The 15,669-nt window shown below is 43.7% G+C and overlaps 1 protein-coding gene across 1 annotated transcript in view; it reads right to left on the bottom strand.

The window, feature by feature from the left end:
• TRPC5 (transient receptor potential cation channel subfamily C member 5) overlaps window positions 1-15,669 on the bottom strand; it is a 284,716-nt gene that overhangs the window by 226,262 nt on the left and 42,785 nt on the right.

Here is a 15,669-nt window from a genome sequence, read left to right on the forward strand (position 1 = left end):
ACCAAAGTAGGCCTCAAATGTCACAAGATGTAGCTTATTTCCCTTCTGAGTCATACCATGTGCCCAGGCAGAACATTGCGGCCACATGTGGGGTATTGCCATATTCAGGACAAATGTCACAAGATGTAGCCTATTTCCCTTCTGAGTCATACCATGTGCCCAGGCAGAATATTGCGGCCACATGTGGGGTATTGCCATATTCAGGAGAACCTGCATAACACCTTATGGAGAGTATGTCTGGTGACACATGCTAGTTATAACACATATGGCACTGAAATGGCATATATGCAAACAAATTATAATTTTCACTCTGCACCGTCCAGTGGCCAATAAATTTGGGCAAACACTTGTGGGATCAAAATGCTCAATATGAAAGAGGACCGAGGGCTAGGCCCACAGATTCAGAGGGTACACGATGCCACACAGACACAGACAGCAGTTCTGTTACAACACTTACGACTCCAGAATTATCTGTCGTGGGGTGACTCTCTGAGAGACAAGGTCTGAGCATGTTACGGTGTAATCTTCGAGTCGGCCCATCAAAGTCTTCCCTTTGGACATTGTAGACTGAGCCTTCTGGAAACACTTGATGTTTCACAATATATGGCTGCGGTTTCCAGCGGTCATCCAATTTGTAGGTCGTTTAGCACGAACCAATACTTTGTCACCCGGCAACAAGGGTGTAGTCTGCACCGGTTGATGATCCCTAGGGGTTTGTTGTTGCAACTTCTCATTGACCAACCGTTGAACAGTCCTCAGTTTGTCTTGGTGCTCCTGCACCCATGAGTAAGCTGTCCTAGAGAACTCTTCTGAAAGAGGTCCAAGGTTAATTTCGGCAACTTCTTATACTGGACGACCGAACAGCAGCATGTGTGGAGTATAGCCGGTGGTGTTATGAACACGATTATTATACCACCAGATTAGTTCAGGCAAGTATTTGGGCCAGCGCAACTTGCGTTCTTTCTCCAGAGCATCTGTAGAAGGGACCCAGCTTCGCATTCTGCAGGTGAGCCAATGGGTTATTGTCTGTCCTTACTAGGACCTGTGCTCTGGTGAGATACCCTGAGAACTTTTCAGTCATTGCCCCTGACCACGCCAACAACTCAAGTTTTGAAGGAGCTATAATTTTCTGATTGCACTCAGAGTCCCATAGGGATCGACTAGCATACGCAATGACTAGTTGCCTGGTCCCGTCTTGTTCTTGGGCTAGTACTGCTCCCAATCCTTGCAGACTTCCAATCCTTGTAGAGTGTGAATGGTCTGTCAAACTGAGCATATGCCAGGATGGGGGCACTAATCAGGGCTTTCAAACGCTTGCTGCTGAAGCAGTCCCCATGATTATGGGTCAGTCTTCAGACCCTGGGCGGTCCCTCTCAAGAGTTTGTGTAATGGTCTGGCGATCTTTGCAAAGCCTTTTATAAATCTTCGATATACCCAGCCAATCCTAGAAATGCTTTCACTCCTCGAAGTGCCTTAGGTTGTGGCCACTTACTCACTGCCTCTATCTTACTCTTCGCAGGACGAACTCCCTCAGCTGATATGACGTGTCCCCAGATACTCTAGACTTGTTTGAAAGAGATGTGAGTATAAAGAAAGAACATCCCTCGGCACAAGAAACCAACCAGGTGCGTATGTCGTATCTTCAGAAATATTATTGCAAGCTCACTACGCGTTTCGGGACAAATTCCCATCATCAGGTGAATAATGTTGCATAACAGATTAGACAAACTACCTGGGTATATATACACATGTGAACACATGCAAACAACAGGTCAAAAGCAGAGGTGGGCGGTATCCCACAATGACCCCAAGGTTAAATCATAATAATAAATGCGCAAAACAAATAGAATGAAACTTAAATATGATACCACAAGGGTTAATAACCATAAAATCATACTATACTATTTAGAGGAAGGACAAAAAACATGCCGCTCACATAGGAGGAATGCTGGCATCACTCAGGATCACATGATCGCAATTCTGACCATGTGACTTGAGCAGGCTGTTGCCAAGCGTTTGTGATGCTCCCAGGCCGGCATATGAGAACGCTCGGCACTCGGGGAGAATGAGCGTCACGTGCCACCCCGGGGCTGTCTGCAGAGCTACAGAATGCGCACAGAAAAACACTCTGCAAGAAAGAAAGGTGGCACAAGAGTCCCACAATATGATAAAGAGGGGTACACAGAACAATAAAGCTCAAGGGGGGAGGATTACAACCCCAAAAGAGGATACAAAAATGCAGCTATGGAAAATTAGAAAATATAAATAGATTGCACATGAATAAAAGAATATAATGTGTACTGCATACAAAAAGATAATTCACGACCGTTGATGGGGATGAAATTTGCGCCCAGCTTTGAAAATCTATGCATGGGGCGATTTAAGGAGTCGGTGCATCTATGGATCTAGGTATTGGATAAACAATATCATCTTTTTACTGTAGATACATAGATGATCTGATTCTCATCTGGAATGGGGATGTCATCTCCATCACCTCGTTTTTGAAGAGTTGAATGATACAGATTGGGGAATCAATCTGCTGGGGACCACAATCCTTCAAAGATTGAGTACCTTGATTTAGAATTAGAATCTGTGGGTAAGGAAATCATTTCACGGCACCTTTTTAAAAAAAGGTGGATTGTAATAGTTATTTGGATTTTTCCAGTACAAAAATAGAAGGTCATATTCCGTTTAGCCAATTAAAAAGAGCGAGACGTAATTGTTCCCTTGATAAGGATTTCTTCCGTCAGAGTGAAATCATTTGTGATAGAATCCTACAGAAGGGATACCCTCTAAGATTATAGAAAGCCGCATATGAAAAGGCCAAGAGGCCTATCCAAGATATATGCCTCACCAAGAGCATAGGTAGTGGATAAAAAAATGAATGCTTCAATATTAATTTTTTGACGACATTTGGTAATTATCATAATGCCGTCAAGAAACAGATTATCTCAGCACTGGTATATATTGAAGAGGGATCCCCATCTGAAGAAATTATTACCAGCACAACCCCTTTTAAACTTTTAGGAGGCCCAAAACCTCAAGAATATTTTGGCACCCAGCAGACTTAGACCTGCCTCTTCACACAAAATTGAAACTGACTATAAGTGGCCTAGTTTCACGCCCCACAGGGAGCTATAAATGCAATCTTTCCAGATGTTTGTGTTGCACCACCATTAGCACCTCATCTTCCTTCTGCAGCAACTCCACTGGGGATTCTTTTTCCATAAAAAATCACCTCAGCTGTGGTTCCCAGAATGTTATTTACCTGCTTGTATGTCCATGGCGCCAACAATATGTAGGCCGCACTACCCAGACGCTACGAAATAGGCTCAATAAACATAGGTTTTAATGTAAAAGGAAATTCCTACAACATAGTGTTTCACGTCATGTGGCAGAGCAACATGATGGGGGTTTTCTCTGGTTTTAAGATTATACCCATTGAACAAATAAAATAAAGACAGCCATAATGTCATTAGATCCTCAGGAATGTGAAATGTTTTAGATTATTTAAGCTCAATTGTCTTAACCGAACGGCTTGAATGAAGTGTACGAAATACATTTTTAGGCCTCATGGCATATCATTGGTTTTAAACATAATACACTGCTCAAAAAAATAAAGGGAACACTTAAACAACACAATGTAACTCCAAGTCAATCACACTTCTGTGAAATCAAACTGTCCACTTAGGAAGCAACACTGAGTGACAATCAATTTCACATGCTGTTGTGCAAATGGGATAGACAACAGGTGGAAATTATAGGCAATTAGCAAGACACTCCAATAAGGAGTGGTTCTGCAGGTAGTGACCTGACCACTTCTCAGTTCCTATGCTTCCCTGGCTGATGTTTTGTCACTTTGAATGCCTGGCGGTGCTTTCACTCTAGTGGTAGCATTAGACAGAGTCTACAACCCACACAAGTGGCTCAGGTAGTGCAGCTTATCCAGGATGGCACATCAATGCGAGCTGTGGCAAGAAGATTTGCTGTGTCTGTCAGCGTAGGAGGCGCTACCAGGAGACAGGCCAGTACATCAGGAGACGTGGAGGAGGCCGTAGGAGGGCAACAACCCAGCAGCAGGACCGCTACCTCCGCCTTTGTGCAAGGAGGAACAGGAGGAGCACTGCCAGAGCCCTGCAAAATGATCTCCAGCAGGCCACAAATGTGCATGTGTCTGCTCAAACGGTCAGAAACAGACTCCATGAGGGTGATATGAGGGCCCGACGTCCACAGGTGGGGGTTGTGCTTACAGCCCAACACCGTGCAGGACGTTTGGCATTTGCCAGAAAACACCAAGATTGGCAAATTCGCCACTGGTGCCCTGTGCTCTTCACAGATGAAAGCAGGTTCACACTGAGCACATGTGACAGACGTGACAGAGTCTGGAGACGCCGTGGAGAACGTTCTGCTGCCTGCAACATCCTCCATCATGACCGGTTTGGCATTAGGTCAGTAATGGTGTGGGGTGGCATTTCTTTGGAGGGCCGCACAGCCCTCCATGTGCTCGCCAGAGGTAGCCTGACTGCCATTAGGTACCGAGATGAGATCCTCAGACCCCTTGTGAGACCATATGCTGGTGCGGTTGGCCCTGGGTTCCTCCTAATGCAAGACAATGCTAGACCTCATGTGGCTGGAGTGTGTCAGCAGTTCCTGCAAGACGAAGGCATTGATGCTATGGACTGGCCCGCCCATTCCCCAGACCTGAATCCAATTGAGCACATCTGGGACATCACGTCTCGCTCTATTCACCAACGTCACGTTGCACCACAGACTGTCCAGGAGTTGGCAGATGCTTTAGTCCAGGTCTGGGAGGAGATCCCTCAGGAGACCGTCCGCCACCTCATCAGGAGCATGCACAGGCGTTGTAGGGAGGTCATACAGGCACGTGGAGGCCACACACACTACTGAGCCTCATTTTGACTGTTTTAAGGACATTACATCAAAGTTGGATCAGCCTGTAGTGTGTTTTCCACTTTAATTTTGAGGGTGACTCCAAATCCAGACCTCCATGGGTTAAAAAATTTGATTTCCATTTTTTTTTTTTGTGTGATTTTGTTGTCAGCACATTCAACTATGTAAAGAACAAAGTATTTCAGAAGAATATTTAATTAATTCAGATCTAGGATGTGTTATTTTTGTGTTCCCTTTATTTTTTTGAGCAGTGTATATAGGATTTATTATATTATGCAATACATATATTTTTATATATAATTTATTATATTATATTTATTTTTTAATATACATAATACATGCAACTTTTATTTATAATTCATTATAATACTCCTTCATATAGTAAAATACTTTTTATTTTATTTTATTTTTTTCAATTATACATTTTTATAATTAATTATTTTTAATTCATTATTTTCACATGATTAATTATTTTTATTTATTCACTTTGATACCTTGAAATATATTTATATATTTACATATGTATCAATGCATTTGAATTATCTTTTTTGTATGCAGTACACATTATATTCTTTTATTCAGGTGCAATCCATTTATCTTTTAAAATTTTCCATAGCTGCATTTTTGTATACCCCTTTTGGGGTTGTATTCATCCCCCTTGAGCTTTATTGTTCTGTGTACTTTATCGTATTGTGGGACTCTTGCCCACCTTTCTACTCTGTAGCGCTGCAGACAGCCTCTGGGTGACCTTGTGACGCTCGTTCTCCCGAGTGCTCGAGCGTTCTCATATGCCAGCCTGGGAGCGTCACGAAGCTTGGCAACGGCCTGCTCAAGTCACATGGTCGGAATTGCGATCATGTGATCCTGAGTGATGCCAGTGTTCCTCCTATGTGAGGTGCAGCATCAGAGCGGCATGTTTTGTCTTCCCCTAAATAGTATTAGTATGATTTTATGGTTTATAAGCCCTTGTGGTATCATATTTAAGTATAAGTTTCATTCTATTTGTTTTGTGCATTTATTATTATGATTTAACCTTGGGGTCATTGTGGGATACCGCCCACCTCCCCTTTGACCCTATTTGTTTGCATGTGTTCCATCTGTATATATACCCAGTATGTTTTGTCTAATCTTTTATACAACATTATTCACCTGAATGGGAATTGTCCCGAAACGCGTAGTGAGCTTGCAATAAATATTTCTGAAGATACGACATACGCACCTGGGTTGGTTCCTTGCGCCGAGAGATGTTCTTTCTTTCTACTTCACATTAATCCTCTGTGTGGGCCAAGGCATGCTCATCTGAGGACATCTGCATCCGTGGCTGCATACCTACCTATCCATTGGGGATTGGTTTCATCCCCGTTACAACTACATTAGTGTTGTGCCTACATTTGCACAACCACTCAAGGTGAGCCTCCGATTTTGGAGTGTTTTTCTATTTCCCATACGTTTACACCCTATGGTGCACCCTATATTTTTTAGTTTTTTTGTGCATGCAGTGAATATCACGCATATTCAATTGTTTGAAAGCGATGACACTTCCTCGGTTTGACCTTAAGACCATGAGCATAGAGCCTACTTAACATTTGCCATAATCTTCTCAAATGATTTTCAAACGTAGGGGCATGGACTACTACGTCATCCAGATAGATCAGAATCGACTCAAAGTTCAGTTCACCCAGGCAGTGTTTCCATTAGGCGTTGAAATGTACCCGGAGCATTCGTCAACCCAAAGGGAATTCTGTTGAACTCATACAGCCCCATAGGTAGGATAAAGGCTGGCTTCTGTCTATCTTTCTCTGCCACAGGTATTTGCCAGTAACCGCTCGCTAAGTCCAGAGTTGAGAAATACTTGGCCCGCTGTAATGTCGTCAATGACTCTTCAATCCTAGGCAGGGGAAAAGCGTCCTTTACTGTGGCAGCGTTTAAACTTCCGATAATCCACACAGAAACGCAAGGACCCATCCTTCTTCTTGCACAAGACCACTGGGGCGGCCCACAGGCTTTGGCTCTCCTTTACCACTCCACTGTCTAACATCTGTGACAGCATTGTTTTCGCTTCTTTGTAGAGAGTAGGCAGGATCTGCCGTATCTTTCTCGAATTGGGGGACTGTCCCAGTCGGTATTTCATGTTATATAGCCGTTGTGCACCCGAAGTCCTCTTCACATCGGAAAAAGGTAGATTGAAACTCCATAGTACTGCTTCAATCTTCTCCATTTGTTCAGCGGTGAATTGGTTCGCATCAATCTCCATTTGCTCCAAGATCCGCTGGCCATTCCACTCCGGAGTGATATCCTACATCGAGTTCTGGCCCACTGCCAGGGTCCAGTCATCATTTTCAACAGCCCGTAGGGCGAATAAGCTACCCACGAGTGGTTCTCCTTGCAGCACATATAACTTTTTTAGCAGCATGGAAGGTAACTTCATGATCGTGTATATTGACACACCGGACTAACACATGGCCGTCCATTACTATAACAATGGTCCTGGCGACCACTGGGCTCCGTCTGGCTTCTGACATGCCTAGAGGCTCTATCAGCACCCCTATCCCATTCACTTTCTGCCGGCTTCTGACAGACATCTGTATCATCTTCTCCTGTCGCGGAGGTACAGTACAGGCTCCTCCATATGGGGCATACACTGCTCCCACCGGCTTATCTTAAGGGGTGCTTTTGCAGATACCGCACGTCCGAATCAACCTCTGGAATGCCCTTTGGGTAGGCTTGTGGGAAGTCGTTTTATTCCAATTGCTCGGACGCTCCTTTGTAAACATGAGCTGGTCCAGTTCCCGCAGGATGTTCATCCCCAATACAACGGGAGCTCCACACCGAGCCAGTTTCTCTACAAGCACCACCCACTTCTTGCCGACATCTTGTCCTCATAGCTTCATCCTCATCAATGCCACTCCGAACATGGGCATAGCTGTCTGATTTACCGCCATCAGCTTGATCACAGTGCCCTTGTCTGGCCTCATCAGGTGGCCGAAGTGTTTTTCAAAGAACTCCACTGGCATTGTGGTTACTTCTGATCCTGTGTCTATAAGACATCAGACCATCTGCATATTTAGGTAAGGTCTTTCGGTCACCAGGTCCCAGGGGTCGTTAGGGGTACCCTGGCAACTGGCCTCACCCGCGGTGTGCCCCACTATCACAAGGGGTTCCTGTTTAACGACAGCTGTTCTGAATGCAGGACCCTTTGTGGGCATTGATGGGAGATATGTCCTCTTTCTCGGCAGATCCAGCACAACGGCCCCCTCGTCTTCTGGTCCCTTGAAGGACCACACAACTGTGCCTCTGTGGATGGTGCCAGACCAGCCTAGAGCATGGTCGAGTCTCTCACCCTAGCCCCTTGAGTTAATTGATATAGAGGGGGACCCATGGGGGCTGCACTTGTTTGCCAGTAATCAGGCTGAAGTGGGGCCATTGATGGAACCCGTAACTGTGCCATCTGTCTCTGAATTTCTCCCAGGGAAGCACTAAGTGCCTTTACTGTCTCTCGCAGATCCCCCCTCCCCATCAGAGGAATTACTTTGACTTCCTGCAGCCTGCTGTCACGGATGGTGTTGCAGAAAGCTGGAACTTATAAATAAACATCCGACTGCCTTGATCACAAACTAAGGAGCATATGGGTGAGCCCTACAAAACCCCTAGCGCTCTCCCTTACTGCTATGCCCATGCATTTATGGTAGACGATTGCATGCCCACGTACCTAATACTATGTGACACCTGAAAACCCTATAATAGTGAGGGGACACGACCACCGGCTCCTTGAAGTAAATACAGACAGAGTCAGGATCACCTAGAATCAAGCCAGAAAGGAAACACAAATAAAGGAAAAAGACTTATCTGAGGAATCAGCAGTAGCAGCCTCCAGCAGTGAACAACTCATCCAGGAAGAAGTATAAACCGCAAAGTGAGGCAGTATGGGAGGGACTATAAAGGGAAACAATTAGTGTAAATAGGTGACACCTGCATCCTCACGGTGTAAGCTCCATACGCTTCTTCTTTGTCTCGGGCCACAGCCTCAGCTTGTATCTTCTGAAACTGCAATGTAGCATCCACCAGGATACGCTCCCTGAGAGCCTGGTGAAGAGGAGGGCTGCACAATCCAAGAACAAACTGATCCCGGAGGATTTGATCTCCATTTCCAAGCATGTTAGCACCACTGGCCTCTTTCTTCTGTATATGGGCCCAGATCTCTTGGAGGGCGTTAGCAAACTGGGGAATAGTCTCATCTATATGCTGGAAGCGAGTGAAAAAGTGGGACCTAAGGGTGCCAGTACTGGCCGTCTCTCCGTAAATAGACTCGAGTATTGAGAATATAGAATCCAGTGTCTTCCTTTCCCCCTCCGGACGTAGCATTACAGTGCGTCTAGCATCCCATTCCAGGGTGTTCAGCACCACATCTGATTGTAGATCTGGAGCCAAATTGTACAACCTGAGGGTGCTTTTAAGATGTGCAGCCCAGTCTTCTAACAGCATATTTTGGCCATCAAACCGCACTAGCTGGTTCAATATTGCTCCTGCGGGCAAACACATGGTCGGAGCTACTCCCACAGCAGGAGGGGTGATGGGGAGCCGCCTCGGAACCGGTTGGGTTCTGTATGGCAATTAATGTACCCTGCTCGCAGCGCCAAATGAAAGAGGACCGAGGGCTAGGCCCAGATATACAGAGGGTACACGATGCCACACAAACACAGACAGTGGTTCTGTTACAACACTTACGTTTACTGAACAGTTATAGTGAACAATTAGCTGAGCATACATAAACAGAATGGTAACACAGCATAAACTCACAGTAAGGATAATACTAACACTAACCCAGTACTCGCGTAATTTTCCCCAATGTCCATAAAGCAGCCTGGCTGAGCCTGAATGTTCCTGAGGAAGCATTAACATTGGGGTGCAACCTAAGTATTGTGCAATACTATTTTTAATCCAAAGAAGGTGAAGTCTGTATTCTGCAGCTTTTACATATGTCCCAAAGTGTCCCTGGAACAGTGCAATGTGATGTGACGCGGCATATCCGCACTTACAGTTCTTAGCAGTCTCTTGGTGCTTTTTCCTTGATCCCCTGGTTAACTCCAGCATGAACAGGACCACGTGTTTCCTGGGGCCAACTCTACAAGTGTCTTGCTTGGTGCTCTCCCCTGTGAGCTGCAAATCCCTTTCTGGCTCCACAGGGGTTCTCTCCTGACATCCTCAGCATTCACCAGGCAGCCTCCGTCTGGTCTCTTCCTGCTCTGCCAGGAAACCCCTCCCCTTCACAGGGAGACTGTGATGCAGCAAGTAATTTGCAAAGTGCAGCCTCAAACCTGCATTTACAGTTCACTATCACCCTTCTTAGGGTCCTACTAAGTCTCAAAATTGTCATTATTTGAATTTTGAAAGTTAAAACATAAATAGACTTCTCTATATTTAACAACTGCATTGAAAACATTATATGTACTTTGTTGCCATCTACTAACAGAAGAGCGACATTGCATGCATAACACACTTTACATTCAATGGTATTAGTGAATAATGCGTGAACCCTTAAAAATATACCCATCAATGAGTTCTTTGAGGGTTGTAGTTTCCAAAATATGATCACTTAATGGTTATTTACACTGTATTGCAACTTAGCATTTCTGCAAATGCAACAGAGTGCCCAGAAACCATTCTAGTAAAGTTCGTGCTCCCAAAAAACCAAATGGCGCTCCATCTCTTCTGAGTCCTGCTGAGTGCCCATACAGCAATTTACAGCCACATATGGGGTAGTACCATATTACAAAAAAAAATTAACAAATTGTGGGGTGCTTACCCTTGTGAAAATGAAAAGTCTGGGACCAAAGCAACATTTTATTGGAAAAAATGTTTCTAAATTCTATTAAATGCCTGTGGGAACAAAGCGCTCACTACACCCGTTGATAAATTTCTTGAGGGGTATAGTTTCCAACATGTGGTTACTTTTTGGGGGTTTCCACTGTAGGGCAAAATCTGCCCTTCAAAAGCCATATGGTGCTCTGTCACTTCTGTGTGCACATGCAGCAGTTTTACAATCACTGCAGAATCAAGGCAATCAATATTGAAGATTGTTTGCTGTTAAGTTTTGCTTTATTACATCCTAAAAAAAAGAAAATTACATTTACAAAATATAAAGTAGACTTATTATTAAAGTCATTTAACAACTTTTTGGTCAGGTATCTAAAAAGCAAATTTTTACAAATTTCTGTGAAGTAAGATGTATCATAAAAACACAAGTTCAGAATCGCTTGGATAAGTAAAAGCATTTCAAAGTTATTAAAACATAAAATTACGCGTCAGATTAGCAAAACTAGACCGTGTCAGAAAAGTGAAAACTGGCTGTCTCTTGAAGGTGTTAAAAAGAAAATATCTAAGGTTTTATTTAGTGCTTTATACTTTCTACAATAACATTGTGACTTGTAATTTATTGAATGGGAAAGAGAAAGTGTTGTGTACCTGGCATGCTGCGCATCGCCTAAGTCAGCTCAGCCCCATTTACGCACATTGCTTTACAAGTAAATTGCTAATGTAATTATAGAGGGATTGAACATTTCTGTGTACGCAGAAAGCAAAAAAAAATCAGAATACGTGCAGCCCCATGAGTGCTTAGGAGTTGATTTTTTAGCATAAGTGATGTTTGTATTCTATTATCTAGTGATGACTGATTCGTTTTTTTTTTATAAACTGGATATTTAAATGTAATTTTGAAACGCAGTTGGGAATTTTCTCAAAGGATTTTTTTTTCTGTTTCGCACAGTTTTCATGATGCATACATAACCCTTTAATGCCTAACAAAAAAAACAATGGCAAAAATAAAATAAATGTGATGCGCAACATATGTTACAAGGTATATAGTGTGATGATTTTGTCAGTATTAAGGAAGGGAGGCAATTGTATACCTGCTGGTCTGTTTTATGCCCTACATTAATAGAATATTATATGGAAAGTAATGAATAACGGGTTAATGTATTACTAACACCTCTCAGTCTGGCAGTATTTTGGAGGCTCTGTTCATGTGTCTCCATAAAATGGGCCATCATTAAATATTAATATGTTATTATGCTTTCATAAGACGAAATATCAAAACTTGTAGTGGAAGAAAGAAGAGGTCCATAAAACAGCTGCTATGAATGTAATAAACATTAGGGGAATTACTGCAGCTAGGGCTTTGAACACAATTATGTTATTCTTCTTTAGATTTTTTGCAGGTGACATGTGAACATGCCAGACTTATATAATATAACTAGTGTTGAGCGAATAGAAGTATCTGAAGTGGAATTCGATCTGAAGTTTATGAAAAATTTGATTTGCCACGAATGTGAATTTTCTTGCACTTCACGGTAACAAATTATATATTTTTTTCTAAAATGCCTGTTGCACGTGTTACAAAGTAAAAGTAAGAAGCCCAGGAAAGTGAAATGACCCATGATGACATGCAGCCAGTCAATCGGCATGTAGTCTTCCCCTGTGATGTCACAACCCTATAAAACCCTCATCCCGCACAGTCTCCGCCATTTCACTGTGAGTTGACCTTAGGGAGAGATCGTGACAAAAGCTAATGCACTACGGACAGTGTTGCTTAAAACTATTAATAGAAGAATACTGGATAGGGGGAGTGCAAGGGCAGTGCAAGGACAGTGTAGGGAGATTGTAGGGAGAGTTTTTAGAGACTGTAGGAAGAGCATAGGGAGACAGCAGGGACAGTGCAGGTTGAGTGTCATTGCTGCATGCATCTAGTTGAACTGCTGCCACATTCCAGTTTAATTTGTTAATTCATACATAGAACTACTGTGCCTCAGTATTAAAGGGCAGTATAATATATATCGCTGTGTGCATCTTGTTGAACTACTGCCACATTCCCAGGTAATCTGTTATTTTATACATATAATTAATGTGCCTCAGTATTAAAGGCAGTCTAATACTGCCATATTCTTAGTTAATCTGTTACATTACTAATACAGTTACTGTACACTATGGCCAACAGAAAGTTACCTAGGCCCTCCACAAAAATGGGCAGTGGCAAAAATGTTGCTGTATCTGGCACAAGTAGCAGCAGAAGGGGGATGGTAGCAGCCCCGTCAACAGGCCAGAGCTGCCACTGTCATCCAGCGGTCGTGTTTTGACCAACAATCCAGCTATAATCGAATGGATGACTCGCTCTTCAACATCATCTCAAGTGACAACAAACACACACAGCCAGGAATCAGTGGGGTCATCTGACACCATGCTTAGTTGGCATGACCGAGGAACTTCCTCTGTGCCCTCACCTGTCCTAAACCTGCCTCTTGCTTTTGCTGCTCCTTTTGCTAGCCAGGTAATGATAGCCGCCGGTTGTGCTCCACTTTCCAGCAAGTATGAGCTTTGTGAGGACAGTAAGCAGTTACAAGCCAGCACAGACTTGGGAGGAGAGGTCTGCTGCGGACTCCTCTAGGCATGCAACTACCGATGATAACAGTCAGGTGGGAGCACATGTTGCGAGCGGACAGGAACATGCACAAGAGACAGGTGAGGGTGACACAAGTGACGACTAGAGATGAGCGAATCGAAGTTGACGAATTGGAATTCGATCTGAATTTCAGGAAAAACTTTTCCTGACGCTTCGTGGTAACGAATCACATTTTGTCCTAAAATAGCTTCTGCACGTGTTAGGACATGGAACAAAGAACTCTGGGAACAAGGTATCACCCACAATGCCATGCATGCAGCCAATCAATTCAACAGCCAGACAGCCCTGTGATAGAAACATAGAATGTGTCGGCAGATAAGAACCATTTGGCCCATCTAGTCTGCCCAATATATCTGAATCCTATGAATAGTCCCTGGCCCTATCTTATATGAAGGATAGCCTTATGCCTATCCCATGCATGCTTAAACTCCTTCACTGTATTTGCAGCTACCACTTCTGCAGGAAGGCTATTCCATGCATCCACTACTCTCTCAGTAAAGTAATACTTCCTGATTAGGGATGAGCGAACCGGAACTGTATAGTTCGGGTTCGTACCGAATTTTGGGGTGTTCGTGACACGGACCCGAACCCGAACATTTATGTAAAAATTCGGGTTCGGGTTCGTTGTTCGGCGATTTCTATGGCGCATTTTGAAAGCCTGCAAAGCAGCCAATCAACAAGCGTCATACTACTTGCCCCAAGAGGCCATCACAGCCATGCCTACTATTGGCATGGCTGTGATTGGCCAGTGCAGCATGTGACCCAGCCTCTATTTAAGCTGGAGTCACGTAGCGCTGCACGTCACTCTGCTCTGATTAGTGTAGGGAGAGGATGCAGCTGCTGTTAGGGCGAGATTAGGCAGGGATTAACTCAGCAAAAACACTTAATGAAGTGATCGATCTACAGCTGTGAATCATTCAACTTCTGCTAGTTAATTGCTCACTGTTTTTAGGCTGCCCAGAGCGTTTTTTTGTCACTTTTTTCTGGGGTGATCACTGGCCATTTTGTGTCTTGTGGTGCGCCAGCACAAGCTGCCACCAAGTCCATTTAACCATCAATAGTAGTTGTTTTTTTTTGCTATATATTTCAGGGGCTTGGCTGTGCTTATTGTCACCCCTAGAAACTCAGGATAGAATTTTCTATATTTTATTGAGGGGTGAAATTCACTTGCAAAAATAGCAATCCCCTAAATCTGGTGTTCCAGCTGTGGCTAGCCAAGTGTAATACTGTCTGCTGTCTGGCAAAGGATATATTTTTTTCTGGGGTGAAATTCTATTGCCAAAATAGCAATACCCTAAATCTGGTGTTCCAGCTGTGGCAGGACAAGTTTTATAGTGTCCGTCAAAGCATAGTTTTTGGTCTGGGTTGAAATTCAATTGCCAAAATAGCAATACCCTAAATCAGTGGTTTCTGCTGTTGCAGGCCAAGTTTAAATCTGTCCGTAAAAGGGTATATTACACTCAGCGTGCATCTCCAAGTGTATTTTTTTCCGTAAAAGGGTATATTACACAAAGTGTTAAATTACAATTGCTGAAAGCATAAGCCTTTAAATTTGCATGCACTATTGTGCATCTCATAGTTTATTTCTGTCTGTAAAAGGGAATATTACATTCAAGTTGCAAATTCAAGTGCTGATAGGGTCATCCTCAATAACTTCACACGCTACCGTGCATCTCCAAGTGTAATTCTGTCCGTAAAAGGATACCTTTCATCCAGGGCCTAAATACTAGGCCTACAATTTATATTCCCCTAAATCTGTCATTACTGCTGTGTACTGTGCTGTGTAGTGTAATATGGTACATAAATAGATAGCCAGATAGTGTTAGGTGCCTGTTAAAAAAGGCCTGAATTTGAATTCAAAACATTGGGCCAAATAATTTTTTTCTTATTGTGGTGAACGGTAACAATGAGGAAAACATCTAGTAAGGGACGCGGACATGGTCGTGGTGGTGTTAGTGGACCCTCTGGTGCTGGGAGAGGACGTGGCTGTTCTGCCACAGTCACACGTCCTAGTGAACCAACTACCTCAGGTCCCAGTAGCCGCGAGAATTTACAGCGATATTTGGTGGGGCCCAATGCCGTTCTAAGGATGGTAAGGCCTGAGCAGGTACAGGCATTAGTCAATTGGGTGGCCGACAGTGGATCCAGCACGTTCACATGATCTCCCACCCAGTCTTCTGCAGAAAGCGCACAGATGGCGCCTGAAAACCAAGCCCATCAGTCTGTCACATCACCCCCATGCATATCAGGGAAACTGTCTGAGCCTTAAGTTATGCAGCCGTCTCTTATGCTGTTTGAAGACTCTG

This window comes from Bufo bufo, chromosome 8, assembly GCF_905171765.1.
Source record: "Bufo bufo chromosome 8, aBufBuf1.1, whole genome shotgun sequence".
Classification (NCBI taxonomy): Eukaryota; Metazoa; Chordata; class Amphibia; order Anura; family Bufonidae; genus Bufo; species Bufo bufo.